This window comes from Gallus gallus, chromosome 9, assembly GCF_016699485.2.
Source record: "Gallus gallus isolate bGalGal1 chromosome 9, bGalGal1.mat.broiler.GRCg7b, whole genome shotgun sequence".
In the NCBI taxonomy this organism is placed as follows: Eukaryota; Metazoa; Chordata; class Aves; order Galliformes; family Phasianidae; genus Gallus; species Gallus gallus.
Genome location: NC_052540.1, coordinates 17616964 through 17642479, shown reverse-complemented (window position 1 = coordinate 17642479; position 25516 = coordinate 17616964). Strand labels below are relative to the sequence as shown.

The following is a 25516-nucleotide window of genomic DNA, read 5'->3' as shown; positions in this document are numbered from 1 at the left end:
AAAAATAGGCGATCCGGCACCCGCCTCGCCATGGCTCCTTTCTTTAATTCACCCCCAACGCCTCAACGCCGCCTTTCCCCCCCTAAAAGCCCCCAAAACGCGGCCCGGTGGGGGAGGGGCGGCCAGCAGCGCGGGGAGGGGGAAGGGACGCGGGGACCACCCCGCACCCCGCGGCCACGCGCACCCCCACGACGCCCCCAAAGCCCCCCGAATCGGCCCCGAAGCGGCGCCCATCCCCCGGCGCTTACCTGGGCGGCGGCGCTCCCCGTCCCCGGGAGCGGAGGCGCGAGAGGAATCCGCCCGCGTCCGCCTCTCCTCCGTGGTTGTTTTTATACGGCCATAGAGACAGACGGGCACATGTCTGTGTGTGTACACACCGAGAGGTATAATCGCTTTATTGTTATTATTATTATTATTATTTTAAGTCCGCAGCGAGAGGTAAAAAAAAATTAAAAAAAAAAGGGGGGGGGGGGGACGGGGAAAAAAAAAGAAAAAAAAAAACACCAGCACACACGGGAGGAGGAGGAGGAAGAAAAAAAAAAACCACCACCACGCAGCCACCAAACAGCGCTGTGATATTCAATTATATCCCGAGCCAGCGAGCGGGGGAGGGGAGGGTGGGGAAAGAGGGGGGATTAGAGATTAAGTCCCGAGGAAGGAGGAAAAAAAGTAATATCTGTGTGTGTGTGCGCGTGTGATTTAGATTGAGGAGGAATTGAGGCAGAATGTGAAAGCTGTTACTAAGGGAAGGAGCCAAACGGCTCGGAGCAGCCAACGGCTCTCAGACACTCCGCGCCGGGAGAGGGTGCCCAGCCGCACGGAAATGGGCGCGGGGGGAGCGGGGCCGCCGGGAGGGACGGGAGAGCGGGAGGGAGCGGCGGAGCGGGGCCGGCCTGCTGCGGCCGCCCGGCACAACAAACCTGCGGCGGGGCGGGGGGCGGCGGCCGGGCCCCCTCCTCCTCCTCCTCCTCCTCCTCCTCCTCCTCCTCCTCCTTCCTCCCTTCCCCTCCTCCCGCTCGCTCCTCGCGCGCTCCAGGCAGGCGCAGCGCCGCGCGCGAGGGGAGGAGGGCTGCGAGGCGGCCGCGCGGGGCCACGGCGGGAAGGGGAGCGGGGCGGGGAGGCCGCCGCGGGGTCAGGAGCAGCGCGGGCAGTGCGGCCGGCCGCGCCTCGGCGTTTTTCGAGGAAAGACGGTAATGGCGCCGTGTAACGACACGCTCACAGCGTGCTCGGATCCCGTGGCACCGACGCGCCGAGCCAGGCCCGAGGAGCCGCACCGCTCGACGCCTGCGCCCGTTTTCGTTTTGTTGAATAAAAATAATCCTTCGCAGTAACATTTCCTACTTGCGTGCCGTTCGTTTTCAGAACATGATGCTGTTTGTCATTTCTGTTGCAGGTTTGTTTATTTTTTTGTTGATCGAAACCACGTTCATCGCTGGGTGGGCCTTTCCATCGCACACTGCTTTTGCAGCAGCATTTCGTGCTCCGGGGCATTGGTCCCACACTCATCGGCACTGCAGGGACCGCAAACCACCACGGGCCCCACTGCAGCACCAGGGCCTGTATGAGGCTCCCACCAAGGCAGGGCTCAGATGGACCTCCACAACACCGCCCGTCTGCATAGTGGCCAAAGCGGGACCTCCGTGTCTTTCTGCAGAATGCGCTTCCACCAGGCCTGGCTCAATAGGACTGTGGACACACGGGCCACAGACGTAGCTTCTTTTTGTTTAATATCTCAGAATTGCAGGAGGATCGCACTTGTTCTAACTCTGGAGCTAAGGGTGTGTTTCACTTGCAGCCTAACCCAGGCAGATTTCGCTACCTGAGCTTCAGCTCCCAAGCAGATGGGACTCTTCTGCTCCATAAGATCGTGATGAAAGCAGACAGGGTGGGGCTGTGGGTGCAGCAGCACCTCGCAGTGCTCATTTTTTAGAGCCACGTCCATGGGCTTCTCTTTGTTTTAGAAGAAGAATATTTAAATTTTGCAGAAAGCAAGTTGGAGTTTTTTTTGCATCGCAAAGTTGTTTAATTCTGAGAAAACCGTGGGCCTTCAATCCGGTTGCTTAAAGAAGACTGAAGTGTCTAGAAAGCTGGGCAGCGTGTTTGTAATGGCAAACCGCTCAACCTTTATTTCTGTAATCGCTTTGATGGCAAAGCGGACAACTTTCTCTTCTCAGTGCTGGTGTGTAGGCTGTAAGGATGCAGTAAGTTTATGAAGTCCAACACCAGAATTTCAGAGGTCGTTGTCATCTGAAGGCGAGACGTGAGCTGTTTGCTGAAGGTTGGGAAATGTAAGAAGGGGAGGAAGAAGTGGCGAGAGACTCGCTCACACCTTCCTGTGTTATCATCTCAGATGTACCGTGCTTCTAAAGGAGTTTAACCTCTCGGTACTCGGAAGGACTTATTTCCTAGTTAAGAGCAGATAAGGAGTAAGGGTGGGTGGAGGAAGGGGGAATGGGAACTTGCACGTAGCCTGAGGCAGAAGGAAAGACGATAAGGGACCTCATGTAGAGGACTGCCCTGAAGGAGGACGTGGCAGGGGCTGCAAAACAAGATAGCAATAGGAGATTTAAGCCCAGAAATGAGGGAGGGAAAACCCCTCAAGTGTGCCTTGTTTGGCCCACAGAAACTGCAAACACTGCCTTCCCATCCATCTGCCGAGCAGCGACAACATGCTGAGCTGAAGTCATCTGGCTGAAGGTTTCTGTGGTCTCCTGTTCACCAAATGTTCAGTCACAACTCCAGCATGCCAGGCTTTCACTTTCGATTATCGCGCACTGAGCTGGCGATTACCTGCGTGCATGTTCGGCCCTGCAGAATCCGCGAAGTGCATTCTGGCAGATGTATGCTGCAGTAACGTTCCCCCTTCCATTTTGTTCCATTTTCTCTTACTTTACTATGGCCCCAGCTCAGTGAACACCTCACGAGCCCGCACAGGGCATTACTTCGTGCTGCCACTTTCCATGGTCTCGTCACCTCAACTTCTGGGAAGTCTTCTCACAGCCATATTTATAAGGCATATCCTTAAAATAGCTGAAATTACTTGTAACAGTGAGTGCTCGGCCTACTAAGCACATACAAGCAAATATTTGCAATAACTGGACCGGTGTTTGCACAGCACCGAGCGCACCGCCTGGACTCCATAAATAATAATACTTGGCACTCACAGAGGGGTTTCCATTTTCAAGGCACTTTAGTCATAACCCTTGACACCTATATGGCCTTTTACATCTTTACAAGAATTAATTAATCCTCGCAGTGTCCTGTGAGATAGGTATGCATTGCAGTAATAACAATAACAACAATTAATAATTCATGCATTCTACTCGAAAATCACTTCAGGGATTAAAATGCGTCTGTAATACTAGGGGTTTTTTCATTAACATTTTCCAGCAAATAATAAAATCCATGGTATTGTGTTAAATCTGTATAGTGTCTAACCATAAATCTTCTACAGACTGGGACGAAGCTGAAGGCCGAGCGAGATGCCAGAACATCAGCACGAATTAGATTACTGAGTTCAGAAAAGCAAGCTTGAGCCCAGTCCACCACGCAGCTTAGGTGCCAGAACGAAACTTCCCATGTATGGCAGTGCATAAATAAATACGAGCGACCCAGGAATGTTCTTCGTTCATTTTTAGCTCTTGTTTATGCAAAGACTCTCCTGGTTACAGCATGCATTGTATTACCCTGTGCTGCAAGAACACAGCACCGGTGATACGCTCTTACTGGGTGAGAAATGACAGTGACTCAGCAGCGCGTTGTGCAACGGGGAGACCAGGGACAAGTCTGGCCAATACTGGGGCAAACTTTCCCTCCTAAAAATTACCATGCTGCCTTTGATATGCAGGCGAGTGCCAGTTAAACCTGATATTTAAATCTTGTTGGCTTTAATAGCAGAAATGAGCTGCTCCCACCGCACCTGGCTGCGGGTTTGCTGGCACAGGGCGATGGTGCCTATCGAGGGAAATGGAAGCTCACCACTTTGAGATCCACGAAGCAGCCGTTAGCCACATGGTCACGGCAAAGCTGCATTCATGGCAGAGTTCTGACTCCCATCTCGCATCCTGCAATGGCCGAGCAAATCCAAACTTGTTTTACTTTAACAACATTACGAAAAAGGGTGCGGTACTGGCAGCTATCACACACCTCTGAAGTTTCAAGTGAGACATACCTGGCTGCAGCTTCAGATCAAAACGGATTATCTCACGGCACCAGGATGTGGTTGCAAAAATTCAGTGTTTTAAGTGTCATCGTGATTCATAAAACAGTCTACATTACGTGGTATAATTACTAAATAAAAGTACAAGCACAAAAGGCGCAAAATCTACTAGATATTTACCGTTATCACTATCACATCATATTTGAATATTTCCTGGCAGCACAGGAGTGCAGCCAATTTGAAGAGAAGTCCTCTTCCTTGCCAATACTTAAGCCCCTGCTTTTCTCTCATTATACCTACGTTGTTCTCCTTCTCCACACGAGCAGAGGACTGGGAGCCAGGACTGTTTGCTCTCTAATCAGAGTCCTGAAAGGCTCCTCATGTGGCCTTCAGCAAGCTGTTTATTATCAGTGCATGAGCTTCCATCTATAAAAAGAGAGGACTTACACAGCTACTAATGATGATGATATTGTTAACACATAATTATCTATCTCACAAGAAAATTGGGAGGGTAAATTAGTGTTTATTATAAAGTATTCTAAAGATGGTGATATTATTTATAGGAGGGCTATACTTTATGTACGGACGACAGCAATTGTGGAAAACCACCTTCTAATTAGGTTTTGCTAATGATAACGCCAAAAATATCAATCGGCACTTTCAGAAGTCCTTGACTTTTCTATTTCTTACGTTATAGACATCAGATGCTTTCTTGTGGATAGCTATATCCACATAAAGAAGACCTTAAACATTATTTTCTGGCATATAAAACATAAAGTGAACTATACGGTACGGCCAAAGCACGCCCTGCAGCATGTTATTAGGCAGCTTGCTCCAATGATTAAAGCCACTGCGAAGTCAATAGGATGTAGGTTGTTTTCTTTCCCCCTTCCTCCCCTCCCACCCCACGAGCTGGGATTTCATCCCAGACTTTCACTGCTCTTCACCCACATGCTTAACACCCAAAGCACACCCTAGCATGGTTCAGGCTTTGTTTTATACAGCCCCTTAGCTTTGAAACGGTGCTTGCAGGTACTTATCTCAGAGTGATGCATGGCATCAACACGGCTCCAGCGATAAGGATTACGCTGCCTGAGCCTCCTGAATTTCCCCTTTTTCGTCAATTATCTACATTTTGTGGAACATTCCTTTCTTTCAGCTTCATTCTTGAGGACTTGTGATAACGTATCATACTCCTCTGAACCAGTCGTAATCTTCACAACCTCTGATGCGCGCTGACAACATTAACTGTGAGCCGCTGCAGTAGATTAAGCAGCGTATTTCCACAAAACATTTCCAATACAAGACCAAATTTTATGAGCTATGTGAGCATTCTGTGTAACATTTCTAGCAGGTACATAAAACACTCCAGGGTATATACAGAAAGACATTTGACCAGTGCTGTGTGTATTAGAAATAGCTCTCCATCTTTCACACTGCTAGATGTGTGGCATAACATGAGATCAACAGACAGGGGAAAAAAAAGGACAGAAACAAAACCAAAGCACATGGTGGAAGAATGAACGGAGAATTATTTCCTCAGCTGAGCCAATATTTCCTACAACACGGCTTTCTGTGAGTCAGCATTTTTATGCCACAGAACTCAAAATAGCAGAAGTGAGATAACAGTAGGCTTGTTGGAAGTAGAAATTTGCAAGGGATACAACAAGGAAAAAAGAGAACGAGTTCATAACTAAGAGAGTGGCGATGAGTGTGGCAGTGATCTGTTGTTAATAAACGGCTGTAACGAATAATCCTAAAAAGATGGTGTTTAGCTGAGATTGTAAGACATGGAAAATCCTAGGGATGTGGGAAGTCCACAGCCTGGAGGTTCAGCAGCTCCCCGCCCTTCTAACTGCAGCGAGGGCAGAAAGTTCAGCATCACCATTCCTCTCTTCTCCCTTGTGTGCCCTTGTACACAAGCCAGGGTGGTTTCATCCCAGCCCCAGAACCTCGTTTAATTTTGCTTACGTTGCTGAGAAGCCCTGGGCCAGAGCTGGTGGAAAGGAACCTCAGGCAAATTCCTCACTGATTTCACACAGTTCAGGACAGGGCTTAACAAATGTACGTAGAGGAGGAGGGAGAACATTTCTAGAGGCACGGCAAAGCAGGGGATGGGCTGGCAATTATGCAGATTTGTTGGCTGCATCCCAGCCCTTGGTGGTTCTTCAAGGGCTGTGCCTGCTATTTGAGGCCAAAAATTAGTCTAATGCCTGGATGAAAAGCGTCTCCCACCAAACCCATCAGCTTCCCCATTTGCTTACATAACGCGCCGCGCACCCGGATAAAAGAATTCCCAGTGGGAGCAGGGATCGTGCGCCCACTTGTCGTTCTGCACCGCCAGGAATAAGCAACGAGCATGCAAAGGGGGGGACCCACATCACAGCCTGTATGAAAATGAAGATCATTATTAAAATGAACACAAAAATGAGAACAGCACTGGAACAGCCCCTGCTCCAGCTGGTCCCACTCACGTCTCCACGTGCCCCCAGACTGTATGGCCAGTTCCCTCCATTCCCCTCTGTTTCTTATAGAAACACAACACTCGCTAGCTGAATTGGACCAAGGGGACTTGGAAAGAAGCAACAGCCCCACGCAGATCCATAGCATTTGTCTTTTATTTTTCACTTCTCCGCATCAAGCCCAGGTGCTGAGCAGGGGCAGCTGTGACAGCTGTGCAATGTAAGCATAGCTGCGGTGTGGATGCTGCCCTGGTTTACACAGCAGGTTATTTTTAAAGTGAAGGGCAAAAGCTCCATCTCTGCAGCATCTCAGCACAGTCAGACTGCTCTGTGCAATCGCATCCTTCCCCTCCATTGTTCGGGATTTTTTATTTTAAAAAGTCCACGAGGACATAAAAAACTTCATTTCCCACATCCTGTCATTAAGCAGCTGTATTCTGAACAATGAATGATGACAAACCAAAGTAACAGTTCTAACCGAAGCAGGATTACACTTGGCATTGCTATTTGTTACGTGCCTTGCTGGACAGCAAGACAAATGCGTTCTTTTTCTACCCTTCCCTGCTGCCAGCACCGTCCCCTATTAATACATAACTGCACTATTGGAGGGAGCACCACAGCCAGCTCTGCTTCTCCTCATAGCAGTTGCAGGATGAGACCAAGAAATCAATCAAGGTCTGGGTTGAGGGTCCGCAGCACTGGACTGGACCACTGGTTCATCTTGCTGGCTTCCCACCTCAGGCACTGATGTGTCAGTACCTGGTGCTGCACCAAAAAGAGGTGTCTGGGAGGCACTGCACTGCTGGGCTTACAGGGAATCAGCTGCCCTGTAACCAAAAGCTTGCTCATGGCATTGCATTAGTCTCTACCAAGTAATGTGGAAGCACAGTGAACCTATGCCTGATTAATTATCACACAGTATTTTCAGAGGTTGAAGTAATATCACACTTTGCTCGTGTATTCACTAAAGTCTTACTACTAATGATGATACATTGCTGTTAAGAGCAATACCGTTTAGAAGCTGGAGGTACAAAAATATTCACTGAGGACGCTGCCAACTTTACACAAATTGATGTGAGCGTGTAACCATACTGCTCTGCACAAATGGTACTTGCAAACCGAGAGGCTCAGATTGTTTGAGCAGCCAGGCAGGCAGCTCTGGCAGAAGGAAGCTGCCCAGGGTGTCCCTCCCTGTACAAGGTGGGAGCACACAGAACATGGGGCAGCACACATTGCATGGGGTGGCCCTTCTGCTGGCCTTTTCCTGCAAACCTGCATGAATCCATCCCAGCCCCCGCTGCTCCTGCGCAGTCAGTTCCTTCTGGATCATCTTTCTGTGCAAACACAACACACATTCAGGTCTAGCCGTAGCCAATCTGAAGTCAATGGGATCATTCATGCTCCTAAAACAGGGCACATACTCGACTTGTTTCTTTGACACTGGCCTGGGCTGAGGCTGCACGTGTCTGGGCCCCAGCAATCCTAACATTTGCACATATTGCACCTCCCGGGAAGTCTGCAGGACTTCTGTAAACATAAATAATGGCAACATTATGGCCGTTTCAAGACCAAGATTGCAAATGGAATTTTCTATTTGCTATTGAGCATCTATTTACTCATCAAATGCATTAGAAAATCCATTAAAGAGAAAATTAAGGACCTAATGACCTGCACCAGCATTCAAATCCAGTTTCAGATCTGAGCATTGAATACAGTTCAGTACAGGCATTTCATTTTTCCTACGAATCACTGGAGATGGAAAGAGACATGGCGAGACAGCCCCGCTCACCCTGCAAACAGATGACCAGCTGAAGGGGAACACCAGTGTGCTGCCAGCACAGGGAGGGAAGGCACAGCCTCCCGTGGCTGGTATACATGCATGAATACGCACATGCATGGTGATAAGTGAATGTAGGCAGTGGGAGCAAACGACAGCAGACCCAGCTCGTAGTCCTGTCTGTCCTGCAGGTACAGCAGGGGACGGGGATTTCTCCTCCAATGTTACAGGAAGTTAGGAATGAAATTATGAGACCCCAGGTACCCCAGGGGCAGGGGCACATGGGTTCTGATGGGACCAGACCCCATGAACCTGGCACCCTGCATGACCAGCCCCAGGCTCTGAGCAGCACACCTCAGGCTCCTTTCCACTCTGCCAGCACAGCACCGCAACAAGGGCAGGTTTTTTAATGGGACCTTTTATCCCAAATCTCCTTCTAACAGCCAACAGAAGACAGGCTCCCCCATTTTAGAATTCGCAGCAAGCTGAGTGCCAGTGTTGTTGTATTTGTATATATAAATCTATACATGAACTGTCTTTGTGCTGCTCCATTTCATTAAACAAGCTGAACGATTCCATAGCTGTTTTTATGCCTCCAGGCACTTGGGTCATCTTTGATTTTCACTCGTCTCAGAGTTCACGCTTGCAATTAATGCCTTTTCTTATTGGCAGGACCAAGACAGAAAGCAAAACAAAATCTGCCAGCGGCACAGGCAGCCTCACACCTCAGCACCGGCCACTTCCTGGCAGCACAACACCCACACCAGCAGAGAGCTCTGAACGTCCCTAGATGTTTAGCTTGCTATGATGACATAGGCCAGGCCAGATCCTTCCTTCCCCTCCCTGAGGGGTTTCACCGCTCATCCTTTCCTTCCTACCCAGCTCGCTTCCTCCACATCCCAGCAAGGAGGATGTTGCAGCCTTTAATTGAGCTGAAAAGATCTTGACCTTGGGTTCAGTTGGGCAGCTAGGAGCTTGGTGCACACCAGATCCCACTGGTTTTAACAAGGGATAGGTTTGTACGTGAATAACATATAGCTGCAAAAAAGACTTCGAGCTTTCCAATAAACACTGTGCCCCCCCCCCCCCTCCCTTCACACAGGCACACACAGAATGCATTATTCTAATTCCCTGCTAAGCTCTCTAACTCCTTGTTACATCATACGATACAATCAGCCATTTGGCCCTGAGTCAGAGTTTCCGTGAAGCAGAGGCAGCACGAAAAGCTTTCAAGGCACTGGGATTGTTTTTGCTTCTGTAATGCTTGAACAATGCTATATCTTGGGACTGAAGAATATTCCATGAAAACACAGCATTTCTGGATGCCTTTCAGTTCTCGCATCACAAACGCTGCCATCGAGAGTAAAATTGTTCCCATATTTGAGATTGGTACCGAAACATCAAGTTTTTGTTTGTGAAGTTCATAGAAACAAATGGCTATAGGCTTGAATACGTTAATCATGAGTAAATGGAAACAGGCAGGCAGGACCGTCCATCACCCGCAGCACTTTCTATTAGCAGTACAACGTTACTGTTTACTGGTGGCCAAACTTAGGCCCAGAGCAAAGCAACTGAAATGGTTGTGTGCTCACTCAGAGCTCGAGGCAGCGTTAGCGCATGCCTGTGTGCTTGCCGGCTCCGGCTTTGTGTGCAGACATGTACAGCTCCTGTCTGAAGAATATTTACCCAGAAACACACTCCAATATGCTGAACTGTGTGTGGAAGAAATCTCATCTGAGGCTTAAAGGGAATGGCTGTCTGTCCTCATGGCCAAGTGAGATCCAGCAAGAGCAAGCTCTCTCCCTGCAGTTTGGGACAGCAGATTGCTAACTATGAAGCAGGTTTATTTTGCTGTCCGAGGGAAGGAGTGGTGGAAATGGTTTCAGAGCAAGAAACACAGAAAGCAGCAGATGGACATTTTGGAGCGCTTGTGGAAGACTCTGCCATCCTCTTTCCTTTTTTTAGAGGCCATCATGAAGCAAGAGAGCAATTTTTGCATTGGTTACAGAGATTACATGACACCAGTTGTAACTGCTGACAGGTTTAAATGTCATCTGAGAACAGGAATGGAGAGAAAGGCTGTGTTTTGAATTTTAATGGGGAGAAGAAGCCAGTAGGATATTGCTGGTTTGGGGCACTCAGGGAGGGAGCAGCTCTCTGGGTTCTGAAGCGATGCACGCAGCCAGCACATGCAAGGTTTTATGGCAATTTTTTTTCCTTCCAGCTAAAATCTTAGGAGAAAAAGGTTGCTTTCCTATGGAAAATCAGTGTCTGTGTAACAATAAATGGCTCCCAGGCCCTACCTCATCCCTCATATGGCAATGGAACAGTTTATTCCCAGTTGGGAGAGCGATGCAGGACAGCATGGGACGTATGGCCATGCCGAAGTCCTCCAGCACTTTCCTTTATCCTTTCTTGATGACATTTCCAAATCAAAACTATGCGCTTTGGGTTGAAAGTCTTTTGCCCCAAATTTTCAGCCAAAACACCATATCCAGCAGTCTGGGTTTGGTAGAGCTAACCATCCTCTGCTTGGGGTAGAGGTGATCTGTGTGTCATCTCAAAAAAAATGAATGGCCCCCAGTTTACAGCTAAAAAAAATTCTAAGCTTTTTGCTGGCTATGAGTAGATGATAAGTTTTATCTGCCTCCTACCATCTTAGTACCGAGGGGGAAGTTGGAACAGTTTACTAGGAACTTCTTTACCTGCCAGTGAAAACTCACATTAGAGATAAACTGCTGTATCTGAAAATCAGAAAATAGCTTTTTTGCAGCTGTCTTATCAAGTAGCAGCATATAGCTGTGAAGTGCAATTATTGCACATCTACCAAATAGAAAGTTTGTGGAAAACGCCGCAAAGTATGAGGAGCATTTTGGGCACCCCTACATGTGCAGTGTCTGTGTGATACAGGAAAAGAAGAGCTGATGTTTGCCCTCAACAACATAAAAATTCCACCAAATTATGAGAAACAAACACTGGAAGAGATTGGAAAGTTATTTTCTCCCCTATCAGATAGAAGTGACTCCCAGAGCCCGCCACAGGTCAGTGTCATGACCACCCAGTCTTGTAGGAGCACACCTGAGCATGGCCAAGCCCTCGCATTGCCAGCACCGACACGGCACCCAGCAGCACACCACAGCATGTGCCTGCCCTCCTGCTCCCAGCACCGCGGCCCTGATGGCTTCCAGCTGTGTGGCTGTTCTCCAGCCTGCAGAGGTTTTCTCAACCTCAGCTTGGCTGTTCGCCCGCTGCCTCCCCAGCCCTCAGCATCGCCTCCCATATTCACAGCCCTCTTACTCTCCTTTTGTAGTTTTCACAGAGCTGTTGTAGCTTTCCCCAGACTCAGCCATACTCTTTTGAGCCTCTCCACCTTCACCCGCAAATTCAGCACTCAGACCCCTGGATGACAGCTGAGACCCCGGAACACAGTCAGGGATCAGCACATACGACCGCCCTGTTTCTGGCTTTGGTGACTAGAGATCACAAACATGAGTTAAAGACCCAGCTTGGCTGGTGATGATCAGAGGCAGTCAGCTCCTCCATCCACTCCCAAGAACCACAGCCTTGTGTGGCTCACCAGAGCAGCCCAGTAAAGAAACCAAGGGATCTCGTCCTCTAAAAGTTGTCTCTAGACTCAGTATTACAAATAAATATGGTGCTCAAACCTTCTAAGTTCAAGAGTATTACTTTTCAGTCTCATCTAAGGTCTGCCGTAGAGTTGTGCCCAAATGCCAATCTGCATCACCAATGGCATAGTGGGAGGGGATGGCTCCAACCAAGACATCCTTGCTTTGCCAGCCTGGGCAAACATAGATGGGCTTAAAGCAAGGCTGAGTCCAAAGCCATAGCAAGAGGCGCAACTGAGCAGCGTGGCAGCATTCAGTGCAGCACGAGGGTGGGAGGGGTAGCCAAAGAGCACAACAAGGGCTTTTCAGAAAACCCTGCTGAGAGAGGAGCTGTATTTGCTTTGGTAGAGTTATTTTGGAGCTACAGTAGGATAAACGAGAATAGGACCTAGTTTAGTTGTTAAAGCAAATGTATCTGACGTTGACTTCACTAGACTAATTCTGGATTTATATTACACTGAACCTAGAGCCAGCAAGTCCATAGCGTGATGATAATTATAGAGAGCAATATATAAAAACAAATCACCATATTAAGAGAAACAAATAGATCCTGGAGAAATGCCATGGTTTTTAAACCGGGCCACAGTGACTTTGGCTTGTCTCTACCCATTACATCATCCTTACATCCAGTCATTTGTTTTCCATATCTTAATCATGTTGAGAAGCTCCGGCAGAAGAAAGAAAAAGCAATTATCTTTCTCTTTTAATAGAATGGTGAGTTTAAATAACAATTAAAAAAAAATGCTAGGACAAAGAAAAGCCACTGCAAAAATCAAGGGAGTTACAGATTCAATCCGACACAACCTCTCCAGGCTTTCAGAGAGCTTTTTTCCCTTCTCTGCAGACCTGTGTCCCTTAGCTCCTCTCTTCTCCAGCTTCCCCAGTCCACACAAAGCAAGAAATTAAGGTAAACATCCGTGTTAACATTTCTTCCCCCCCACCCCTTGCGATGCTCTTATTGCCAACAAGGGCACATATTTAACTCCCAAAGATCAAGCGAGGATAAGGGGAGCGGTTTCCTGCTCCTACAAGCAGTCCACGCCAGCACTTAAGCACAGCTCTCCAGCATCTAAATGAATGAAAAGCCTGAGCAGCTCTGGAACACAGTGAGCAAAAGCTCTTATAAACCAAGATGGCCAGCTGACTTCTATCTGTCCATCTGTCACCATTTTGAGTCTGTTTGGTGCTGCTTGGTCCCAGTGAGCCATGGTGGAGGAGGTGTAGGGGGCCAAAATTCCCTTGAGACAGCAGGAGGCAGCCACAAGGACCCCAGTTACAATGCAGTGTTTTGATGAACTTTCCTCTCTTTCTGTCACCTAAATGTATTTCTCAAAACAAAACAGCATCTCCCTGGTAAAGGGCAAGGCATGAGCAGAAGGGCACAAACTGAAATCCTTAACTTTTGCCCACCAGGCCTGGGGACTGAGGAAACGAGTCTCATGGAGAGGAGCTGCCCTATGCAGATGGGGGGAAAATGAGAACCAGCACCTCTCAGTCAATGACTTGACGACCTTTGCGGGCCCCTTCCAACTCAGGATGTTGCATGTGACAGGCACCAACTAGTGTTGTTCTTCCAGTGATGCAGTTCAGGCAGGCACTACAGATATTTACAGTGGACTACGGCAGTGGCTTTAAGCAGTATTGGCTTCTAGAAGCCATTAGGTTATTTTGAGATACACATACTGTTGGTGGATGCTTAAAGCCTCGCTCTGCTGCACTATGGCATAACATAGTATTAATTTTGGCTCCGTAGAGGAAATTGAAAATGGTGCCCTCAAATCATTATGCTGAGCAAAATTCAACCATAGGGGGAAAGACAGCCTGGAATGAAATAAGGGAATATTTGCTTCAGGCAGCTGAGAGACCCTATTGGACATGCCCAGCCCAGGCCCAGGGACGCAGAAGGCAAAGGAACAACATGATTTGGTGCAGGGGACCCTGACAGGGAGGCCTCAGTCTGCAACACCTTTGTCCTCTACACACATGTATTTATACATACATTTTATATGCTAAAATATAAGGAAAAATGGCCCGTTTCAGTTGCCACCCCAACATATTTCCCCTGCTGACTCTGCACATCCCAGGCTCTTAGGAAAGAGCTGTGCTGAACCCAAATGACCAGCCCTCTTCTGCAGACACAAAGGATTCAAAGTCTGTGTGAACGAGCATCAGAAATAAGTGGGGCTTATTGAACCGAGATAAATTTTTGGATCTCATCCACGTAGAAAGGAAATACTTAGAATTCATCGGAGGGCTGACTCAGACTTGCCCTTTCAACCTCATATCCTGACATTACAACCTACCTATATAAAAATCATAATAATAAAAAAAAAAATCTCAAATCTCTACAGGCTACAGCTTCAGTTAGCGGCTGAATCAAGCCAAGAGAAAGAGGAAAAGAAACAAAATCCTTGCACGATGTGATGACAGAGGAAGCAGCTGTCCTGCTCCCCAAAGCCACTGCGAGCCCTGATCCCACCAGCTCTTCCCTACAGCTGTCGGGGCAAGGCTGCAGGCTTTGGGAAGAGCTGGGGGGCTCGGAGTTCCTTTCAGCTGGCCAGATGCGGTGTTGGCCCCAACAGAGCTGCACCAAGAGGTCCCCCACCATCACTAGCCATGGGGAGGGTCTGCCCTGCAAGCTTCTGGAGGAAAGCAGCAAGCGATCGGTGGATTTTCTTGCTGTCTGCAAGAATTTGCAGGAACAGAGGGCTGGCTTGGTATGGCTGGGATTAGTTTTCAGATGTATAAAATTGTGCTGGCAACACAGCTGCCCCTTATTCAATACAGATTGTGTACACTCTCTGCTCCCATCTGAGGGGAGAAAGCATTACCTCACCGACTGTATATAATTTTTCAGCTCTCTGACTTCAATAAAAATTCTAACACCTGCAAAGTTTTTAAACAAATCATGTATATTAGGGCAGAAAACCCCCCACACACTCTTGTGAGCTAGCAGCCATGCATCTTGAAACAAAATCCTCCAGAAGACATCTGGTAGATGTTGGTGTCATTATTACAACGCTCTCCTGCTGCGCGGATGGCAGAGTGCCCACAGACCTGCTCCACAAAGGCGACTCTGTAGCTGGGGCTTTCTTTGCCACGCTGAACTCCCTGGGAATCTGATGGATTGCTTTCAAGAGCACCTTAAAAATAATAATAAAGCCTCTGTTTGTAAACGTAGAATGAAACAATGGAAGCCAAAACGTGAATCCTCGGTTTGCTTGCTCCTGAGGGTGCTGATACAGCCCACGTTCCGGGGGACAATGCTATGGAAAGCTGCTTGCCTCCCACCCCAGCAACACACACAGTTTGTAGCTGAGCGCAGGAGCAGCCCTGCTGCTAATTAGGAGCTGAACACTGGCTAAGGTGTTAACAGTGTGTTTTCTCCATTTACCATGAGACCCGAGTCCCAAAATCATACATACTGCTTCATTCAGAAGCACACAAACTCCTTTGCTATAGCAGATTCAAAGAAAAGGTTTATTCATCACACACAAAGTTTGTTTTGTTTTCCCCCAGAGATTCAGAACACAATTCCCTTCCCAGAGGTGATGTGAAAACATGAGGGAAGACGGTGCAAACCCCCACCTCTGTCACCAACCCTGCAAAGCAGAGGTAGGCGTGCAAACCTCACGAGCAACCTTTGTTCTGGTGACATTTGCAGCCCATCACTAGGTCAAAGAGGGCACAGCCAAGTTTAATTAAACATCCAGACAGTCTGGTATCGCCTTATTATCACCTGAGCCTTCCCACTGCTTCTCAAGTGAGACCTGAGGCACATAATCCTGACAGCAAATTAACAAGTTTATCTTGGTTGATTGACCCAGGCTTTGGAGCCACAGGAAAAAGACCAAGGGCCTGAAGTTCAGCAGAGCTCAATGCAGAGCACTGCTCCCACATGACACCTCACGGCACAGCCCAGCACTTTGACTCTCCTTGCTCAACGTCCTGTCACAAGCAGCCTGGGTGAGCCACGCAAATGCTGCAATTAGTATCAGAGATAAACCAAATCCATTAGTAGATGGAAAGGGAACTCAATCTGTTTTACAAATGGAAATGAAGTAGCAGCCTCAATTACGGGATTTTTAAAAACATGCAATTTAGCAAAATGTTGATTTCCTTTTCGTTTACTTCTTTCTTTGTCTTCTAGATACTTCAGCTCAAGTAGCAGGCAGTATATTAACCGACCAGATTTTGGCAATGTATTTAATAATCAAGCTCAAATAAGTGCTCTTAGGAAATAATTTTATTTACAGTTCAGCTGGGGAAGAATATTAAAGCTTGAGCATTTGGAGCAAATTATTATCATACAGTGATGTATTTTGAAGGCATTTGGGCTGCAGAGGACGAGTGCTGGTGAGTCACAGCACAGCATCTGACCTTTCAGAAAATTCATCATCTCTCTGGGACACAGAGTGGGATGCAGAGCCCAGCTTTGCTCAGCCAGGGCGGGCAGCACGGCCAGCAACTGAGTTGGGGTTCCTTCCTCTCCCTCCCAGAGCTCCAGCTTCACGGCTTCCTGACAAGCAGCAAAAGCACTCTCAGGCCAGACTCCCTCCTCCATGTAGCTGCTCTCTGTGTGCCTAATGCTTTACCATTCTGCTGCGGGATGAGTTGTTGGGAACACCGCATGCAGTTATTTTAGCACACACATGACTGTATGACAACTTTTTTTTTTCTTTCTTTCTTAATTGGCCCAGCCCACGTTTCTGCTTCAATAATTGAAGGTGCTCAATATTGAACATATTCTGTCACACTTTCCCTGTGGCACCTTTCCCACTCCAAACTGTTTAGAGTCTGAACAGAGACTAAGCATTAATTAAATTTCTCAAAACAAAGGTTAATTAGTGTGCTTATTTTGGATTATGTATATATTGAATTATTAAACACTATAAGGTATCATTAAAAAATAAAAGATGGAAGGAGAAAGCATCCCTCCCGCAGGGATGGGGGCCGTCACAGGGACCTCAGTGGGGCGCCCCTCCCCACCAGCTCCATTTCACATTTGGTCCCATGGTTGAAATTCTGCAACATGCAACTTATCTTCTGAACTTCTCTTCTGCTAATGACTGGAGAGAAAGCCAGACCACACCGAAGGAAAGGCTGGTAAGGAACACCAGGCTGCAGCTGACCCTCTAGGGGTAGCATCAAACCACACAGGATGCACTGATAAACTTCCTGCAATACGGAAGAGGCCAGCAAATACAAGCTAACAGCAACCACACAGCTGCAGCAGGTAAGTAACACATGCTTGCCAAGAAGGAACACACAAGGTGCCATTCTAAAAGAACAAAGGAATCAGAAACGCTTTCTTTCTAGCAGCTTGTGCTTATTGCTTAGAGCAGTACTTTTTACACACCTGGTCTGTGGTGATGAGAACAGTGCCAGACCACTTCTAGCATGCCTATCGTGCTGGTGCATAAGGTCCATTTTATCTGAGGAGTCTTATGACAGCTAACATGAGATCCGTCCTCCATCACCAGAATGAGCCTCTGTATTTCAACTTTCAGCTAGTTTTCTATACAAATAAAGTCCTTAAGTCACTTGTAAAATGCATCTCTTCTTTCAAAGTACCCTCCATTACTGCAGTGAACAACCACCAGCTTGACAGTCCAAACAACAGAAGAAAACTCACAGGCACTCATTAGATGAGAGATTATCCCTGAGTCGCGCTTACCCAGCATCCAAATGACAACTGGAGAAATTGTTCTGCTGCTGTTCCGCATTGGTGTAACACTGTGCAGTGTAACAGCAGCCATGCAACTTGCCAGGACCACCAGACAGGAGCTGATGAGAGCAGTGCTTAGTGGAGGTGTGTCAGAGGAAAAAGGGCTCAGTTCCCCAGCTCCTGCTTTATCACCCCCTGCCTACTGCCCGCTGCTAGCAGGAGGGATCACAGCTGCACCTGACACCTTCACGAAGGCACAACAGGCTGCAGGTGCCTGCTCGTACCCTGCTGTCCTGCTCTGACCTTTGAGGTTGGGATTCCTCCATCATCTTGAATCTCTGCCTCCACTGCCCCAAATGTGCCATTAGAATTTTCCTGTTGTAGGACCTGATCAGGTGGCCAAAACGGATACGCTCATTTACAGCCATTGTTTATGAAGGAATGCAAATAAAACTGCCACTCTGGTTTTAGTTTTTTATGACCTTAACACTTCTTCAAATGCACCGTTATGGAAATATTCTTCCTGCAGATCTGGAAAAGCAAACCTACCTAAATTCCTTTATTGATGGGCCCTCTACCAATACTGGCTTTAAAGAAGCTACTTGTTAAGTCCCAAACTCCTTTTCTAAATTCTATTTTTTTTCCTCTGCTGTAGAAAATACATCTTTGAAAGGCAGGTATCTCCAAAATCTGATTTTATTCTCCTTTTCTCCTTTCCTGATGGTCTTATGTTTCACAGCCATACCCTTTGGGAAAACCACTTGGGAAACTTTTCTGATGATATGTTGAAGGTCATCTACAGTCAATGTGATACAAAGTGAACCTAGATCTCAGGCTCTGCAAATGTTCATTATGTAAATTGCAGGAGCTGTGAAGATGGAAATGAGGCATAAAGATGCCGTTATGCATGAAAAAGCAGAGGGGAAACTTCAGATTTCCCTTCACTACATCAGCGGTTGTCTCTCTGGGCACCCTCCTCCCTCCTGCACCGCCAGCATGAGAAGCCCTCAGACTGTCTATGGGTGCTAGTTCAGAAATGACTGGATCTACAGTCCGCAATGCAGGTCAAGGATCAGGGGCAGATCTTTACATTCTTCAGACTTCTGGGGAGAATCCAGAGCCAAATGCAGCTGCAGCCCAGACAGGAGGAGATGAGGGTGTCCTCATTCCCCCACTCCGTGATGCTGCCCAGCGTCCTTATTTCTGGAACTCGTCTTGTTGATCACTGTGAGTCAGAAATAGGCCTGGAGAGGAATGGATCTGTGTTGTGAATCACAGTGCAGAGATGCACAAGTGGAGGAGATAAAGATTCAGTGCTTGATTTCATGCATCCTTGGGCATATCACTTGAAGGCCAGATTTCAAAAGACACTTGAGATCAAAGGATGAAGAAAGATAACCAGCTTCATTTTCAGATATATTCCTGGGCATGTATTTCCTCTGCATTTCAATAGGGAATGGGGACCTTTTTGCTTTCTTTCTTTCTTTCTTTTTTAATTTTGAAAGCACTAAATGCTTTTGGGTAGCTGGTTTCATCATGCTTAAGGAGCTGACCTTAAATTGTACTTAGAAAGAAAGGAATGTGAATCTAAGTGATACATTCTCTTCTCGGTATTTCCCAGGTCTTCCTAAGGTTTTCAGCAGAACTCCAAGCAACAAATACCGTGACTCTGAGAAGCAGTGAGCACTCAGCAGCTAACAGACCTACTGCTATTTGGCAGCATAGAAACTCAGCAGCAGTGTCTCAAATTCAGTCCCTCAAAAATGAAAGAATGAAAAACTCAAGACTACTGTTGGTGTTTTTGGCTTAAAGGCTTAGTAGAAAAGCTCGGATGCGAACATATTGATGGTGGGTGGAAGGACAGCACAGGGGTAGATGCTCTCCAGCCAGGGCAGATCAAATGGGAAAGAAGGGCTGAGCCTTCCCCACCAACCTCAGCATAGATCTGCTCTGACCTGCAGCAAAAAGAGAAAGAATAGGAGATGAGCAGTAAGACAACACTGAAAGGGAAATTCCAACTCCGTGACCCTAAGCCTCACCCTTCGTGTTAGCAGAGCAAAAATGATGAAATCACATTGAAATGAAAAAAAGAAGCAAACAAGGATTTGTTGAGTCACACAACAGTGTTCACATCAAGACACTTTGTTAGCAACTGCGCTAAGAGAGTAGCTGCAACACGTTCTGGCTCGGCTTTTTCTTTAACAGCAAGATTGATTTGCATTAGCACATGGAAATCTGGTTTACAGTAAGGTTCTCCTGCCCCTCTTCCGTCCATTGTTTCTGTCATGTATCTTGGCTAGGAAACTTGCTCACATGAAAAAAACCCACCACGCAGACCTGAGGCAGACCATTCCCCATCCCACACAGGTTTTCTTTGAGCCTGCTTTGTGCAGGGCAGCTCGGAGCAGCAACGAAGCTCTGCCTGGCCCTACCCAGCCCTCGCACCGCTGCCCTCCGCCAGCCGTGGCTTTCGCAACGCCTGCAGGAAACATCTTGCACTGGCCTTGATTTATGCAGAAATGTTAGCTAATCTCTTTTATGTAATCACTGATAGCTGTTTCTAAAGGCTAAGTCCCCAAAATGGAAGGAATGAATTAAAAGAGACAGATGTGGTTTGGCTGACTCCTTGTTCTGATTACAGCTTCAGAAATAACCTATTTAGCTTGTGCTGATTTATGCAGGGGTTCTAACTCATTGCACACCCACCCAGACGGGAACATACGGGTTATTTTCTGTTTGGCAGAGTTTCAGAGTCTGATTTTACTCACATCAAAGTCACTGGAATCACTCCAGGTTTATTCTGCTGAAATGACATCAAAGACTGGTCAAAAGTCACACGGGACTGGGTTTTCATTTACCCTGGATCCCCTTCCTTGGCACCGCAGCCGGCCCTGGAGCTGTCGGTGTGCCCTTCCAACCGGAGCACGCTGCCCTTGCTCATCCACAGTGCCTGGGGGAAGGCAAAATGCCTGAAGCAATTTCTATAGCACCTCCAGTTTGATGCTCCGCGGAAGGCAGGTTAAAAGCCAACCTGGAGCTCGGTGACCCATTGGACTGCCGTGATTAAGACCTGCACCAGCCTGCATGCAGAACAGCATCCGCAGGAGTGTTGCTGGCAGCCTGTTTGGATGCCTCTGGTGCAAATGTGCATCTGGAGGTGAGAACAAACCTGGAGAGAGCCTGCAAATTGTGCTCGGTGAGGATGGAAGCCTTCACACCTTTCCTGCCTAGGAACGAAGGTGCCCCTCATACAAGGGCTGCCTGGCTCACGCACACATCACCTGCCTTTTGATGAAAAACCCTCCTCTCTGCTTTTCCCCCTGGGAATAATATTACTGAAAAGGCCTGTATTTAGGTTTCCTTCCTCCACCACAGAAGCCAAAGGCTCCCCTGCCGCTTCTGACTTCAGGGGTAGCTGGAGCAGTCCCATGGGCCTAATAGAGTATTTTCCCACTTTATATAAACTGAGCATTGGCTCTGTAAAAAGGGAAAGATCTACATTTGGCAAACATTTCCAAGGAGAGAATATTTCTCTGATACTGACTTGTGGCTTGTGAATACAAACCTCACACAGCTGGTACCTCCACTAATGATCCCATTACAATATGTATGGAGCTGATACCCTGTGATATCTCATTGAGGTATTCATCCATGTCCGAAAGGATTTGTCCATAAAAACATCTCCTTTCATATTGTCATAGGATGCTGCATTCATTGCTGCCTTCTCTATAATCTGATGCTGCCTAATCCCACTCAGTGACATCAATCACAGGGGGAAAATAAGACAATTAACTGACAATTAATTAAATTATAAACTGTAAGGAAGAACAGAATATTTGTAAACCTTAATAGCCTTATTAACATGCACATTACGAGCTAGCTGTGCAATCTCATGGCTATGGATGACTCTACGTATACATGACATCACATGGGCCTCAATCCCGAGGTACCAGTTTTCAACTAAAAGGAGCTCACCCAGCCAGCACTGCCCAGCGTCGGGCATCTGGTTTGCACCTTCCCATGGCATACAGGAGCAAAAGGGCACCAGCACATGTGCCCCACGCTGTACCGTGCTGCACAACTCCTGCACTGACTGCCAGGAGAGGAGAGCCCAGCAGTCGTGTGCATGGTCCCCTGTGAACAACCTTCACATGAAAACCTCACAGTATTTGCTCTCTATCAACTATTTCTGCAACATTTTTGTCTTGGAAAAGTGACTAAATCTAACATGTGTTTAACCTCTGACGTTTTCTGAGTCTATTTGTTCCAAAAGAAGTACCTTATTAAGTGAAATGAGAGAATGATTCACTAATGCATGGAAATCAGGGTGCAGATGACGGGTTGAGCTGCAGAGATCAGGTCTGCCTCCAAAAGCAGGTAGCACCCAACGAGACTCTGCCATCCTCTGTCCTCCAAACCAGTAGCATCCCAAACCTCAGCTGTGTTAACTCTGGTTCCAGTCCAGCGTTATTTCTGTAACATGTGAACTGGGATGACACGCACCCAGCCCGTTCATTTATTTGTGGAGCATGGACTGCTGACCGATAGCCAAGTGCTAATAAAAGCAGCATTCTCCTTCCTGTGCCATTCTGCACTGCATACTGGAGGCAGGCTGGACCTCTAGGCATATGGCTCTTGCTGCAAGCAGCCCACGGTCATACACCATCAGCAACTTAAGATTTTCATTCTTAACTTTGATTGAGCTGTGATGCCACATTTTCTTCCCCATCTCAGCTTTATATTTAGCCAGGGATTCTGTCCTCAGCTTGTTTTTTGAGCAAGGCCAGTAGCCAATGCTGCCTGTGCACTGTCACCCTTGTCAACACGCAGGGGTGCACGAGGCAGTCAGATGGGACAGAAGCTGGGAGGTAGGACCTCAGCTTAAAAGGTACAGCAAAGAACCAAGACATTCCCTGCCCGCTCTGGGAGCTGCAGTTCTGCTAGAGGGCTGCAACTTGATGCCTGTTGGTGCTGGGATCACCCACGTCCTCCAAGCAGCCCACAGCATTTGGTGTACAGTTAACATCCCAGCAAAAATATCTGACCAGATTGGTCACATTGGTGCTTTAAAAATAGCCCACAGTGCAGCACCAAGGAAGCACGATGACTGTGGGCCAGACCCAGACTCTACAAACCCCTTCTCACATCTGGGGTGATTCTGAGCTCGGAGGAGTCATGCTGGGCTGGTACTGAGGCCAACAGGATCGGAACCTGGCCCAAAGCGCTCAGCCTCCTGCTGCACCCGGTGCTGTAACCACCCGTGCTGTTGACACATTCCACTTGCCACTCATTTGCGGGACTAATTACACATTCACATTTGTCTGCACTTGCTCAGCTCCTAGCAACTGCAGTCACAGTCCTAATTAAAATAATAGACTAAGATTGGTAACATTACTGATTTAACAGGAAATTAGAAGAGTTACGTTCGCAGAGCTTAGGTAATTGACACCAACAGCACTTTTCTTGTAATGTGCATTCTGTGATTGATTTTGTTCCCCAGTCAGACCTAAAAGCTGCTTGGGAGCACATCCCACCATCAGATTACAGCACGGAGGAATTAAATGACTATTACACCACAGCCTCTTCTTGAGCTGGCAGCTGCAGGCTCAAGCATGGCTTTGAGCTTCCAAACCAAACATTAGGCCTAAAATTATAAGGCTAATATAAAACAAAACATGTTCAGCACAACGAGTTCAGTTCCCCTTTTAAGAGCTTCCCCACAACTCGCTTAGCTTACCATACTCCTTCCTGGGAGCACAGCTCGTGTGGTTTTGGTTGGCTCAAACACTGACTCCATCAAAGCAGGACGTGGCCAAAAGTTACCAAAAGTTCCCCAAGGCAGACAGAAAGGCTCCGTGTGTGCACTGCTGGCTGTGGCAATACAGTGCGTAATGCAGCGTGAGCTGCTCTTGTCCAGTACAAAACATCAGTGCTGCAAGGAGATGTGGTGCTTTATCAGGTACACCCCTATGGCAGTGTGAAGGGAAAGCAGAGCACGTTTGGGTGACTGAGTACCACCAGGCTCAGTCAGTGACATTCAGTGTAACAGCACATACAGTGCTGACTTGCAGCTTGTATATAACAAGGCACATCACTCACAGCTGTGTATCTGTAGATTGAGACACCATCTTTCAAAGTGCACGCAGATGCTGTCTGCTTCTGAAGAACTGCACTGTCTGTAAATTATTGTGAAAACTATGAAATGCCAAAATTGCATCAACTGGGAAGTATATTAGTTACTTAATAGTCATATGCTCCCGTGGGCTCCTTCCTATTTGCGGACTTAGAAATGTGCTGGGAAGAACAAAGTACACGTGGTCTGAACTTTCTTATCTGATATTAATCCCAGCACAACAGGGCTATAAAATGTTTTCATGAACATATATGTCTTCTACAGAGAGCCTCATGGAATAGCGCTGCCGAGAGCGCTGCACTGTAGGAAATACCCATCCACGGTTTATAAATCCTATCCATCTCAGCACGCCTCACGAAGCACTCTCAGGGCCCAGGAGAGCTACTGCAAATGCTGCTTTTGCAGCTTGCATAGATAATCGTTGACAGAAGTCTTCCTTTCCTTCTGCTGCACCTGTGAATGCGTGTATCATTGCATCTGTCTCGTCTCAATGTCCTGTTGGTCAGCGACAGGAGAGCTCAGCCACAATACTGCCATTTCTCCCCGTGCTCTGTCCTGTGGTAGGTGACGGCCTGGGCTCTAAGCACTCTATACATGCACTGAAATGAATACTGGGGTTTTTGCTCCTAGGTGCTTCCATATCCTGCAATTTGAACCTCTCTGCAGATAGCTGCGCTGAATGCTCACACTGGATGCCTGCTGATCACAATGACAGCACCACGCTCACCTAGAAATGAATCATGCTATCGTTAGGGTTGGGAAACACCTCTGAGATCATCAAGTCCAACCCCAACCGATCCAACCATTCCACTGCCCACGTTCCTCAGTGCCACATCCCCACATTTCTTAAACGCTCCCAGGGACACTGGCTCCACCACCTCCCTGGGCAGCCCGTGCCAATCAACACTCATTCTGAGATTAAATGTTTCCTAATATCCAACCTGAACCCCCCTGGCACAACTTAAGGCAATTCCCTCTCATTCTGTGGCTGTTACCTGGGAGCAGAGGCCGGCCCCCACCTCACTACAGCCTTTCAGGGTACAGTAGGGAGCAACGAGGCCTCCCCGGAGCCTGCCCTTCTGCACACTGAACCACGCCGTGAGGATCGGAGGGGCCGCGCCCCGGGTCAGGGCAGGGGGAGGCCCAGCGCCAGGCACCGCAGCTCGGCCCCTCAGGAGGCCCCTCGGCCGGTAGCGGGGTTACGAGGGCACCTCCAGAAAGAAGCAGCGTGCCTGGGCGCAGCCCGGAGGTGAGGAGAACGTGGGGGCACTCACACTCGGCGCCAGCGGGCCCGGCCTCAGGGCAGCCACCCCAGGGCCACGCCGCTCCCGACCGCCATTTCGCGGCGCCTCCCGCCGGGGCCGGGCTGAGGGAGGGGGGGCGGCCCCGCCCCCACACTCCGCCCCCTCCCATCCCCCCTCTGGAGGCCGCCGCGCGCCCTTCCCCCGCTCAGCCGCTCGCGCCCATTTCCGCCTGGCCGGGCGCCGCGCGGCGCGGCCTCCCCGCCCCCTCCCGGGTGCTCAGTCATTCAGACTTGGAAAGTCAATAACACGGTGACGTCACCCGCGGCGCGCGGGCATTGCCCGGCTGCTGGCGGCGGTACCGCCGCTGTGGAAGAGAGGCGCAGCTCCCGGCGCGCTGCCGCCAGCTCCGAAGAGAGGCGCGTGCAAAAACAGGAGGGGGCGGGGCCG

General features: G+C 48.2%; 1 protein-coding gene and 1 long non-coding RNA gene across 9 annotated transcripts in view; one reads left to right on the top strand and one right to left on the bottom strand.

Moving 5' to 3' along the window:
• Positions 1 to 25188, bottom strand: part of TBL1XR1 (transducin beta like 1 X-linked receptor 1) — a gene marked incomplete in the record, with an annotated part of 115069 nt that extends 89881 nt beyond the window's left edge. For 2 of the 8 annotated variants that reach the window (NM_001396224.1, NM_001396223.1), the window contains 2 exons: positions 23430 to 24552; positions 24821 to 25188. Of the gene's footprint in view, positions 1 to 248; positions 765 to 920; positions 1008 to 23429; positions 24553 to 24820 lie in introns of those variants that run through there. The other 6 variants (NM_001396226.1, NM_001396225.1, NM_001396216.1 and 3 more) reach the window with 3 other exon arrangements.
• LOC107054080 lies at positions 221 to 3618 on the top strand. Its single transcript, XR_001468019.4, has 2 exons — positions 221 to 383; positions 1394 to 3618. It is a non-coding gene; the product is annotated as an uncharacterized LOC107054080 (long non-coding RNA).
• Positions 25189 to 25516: the final 328 nt, after the last annotated feature.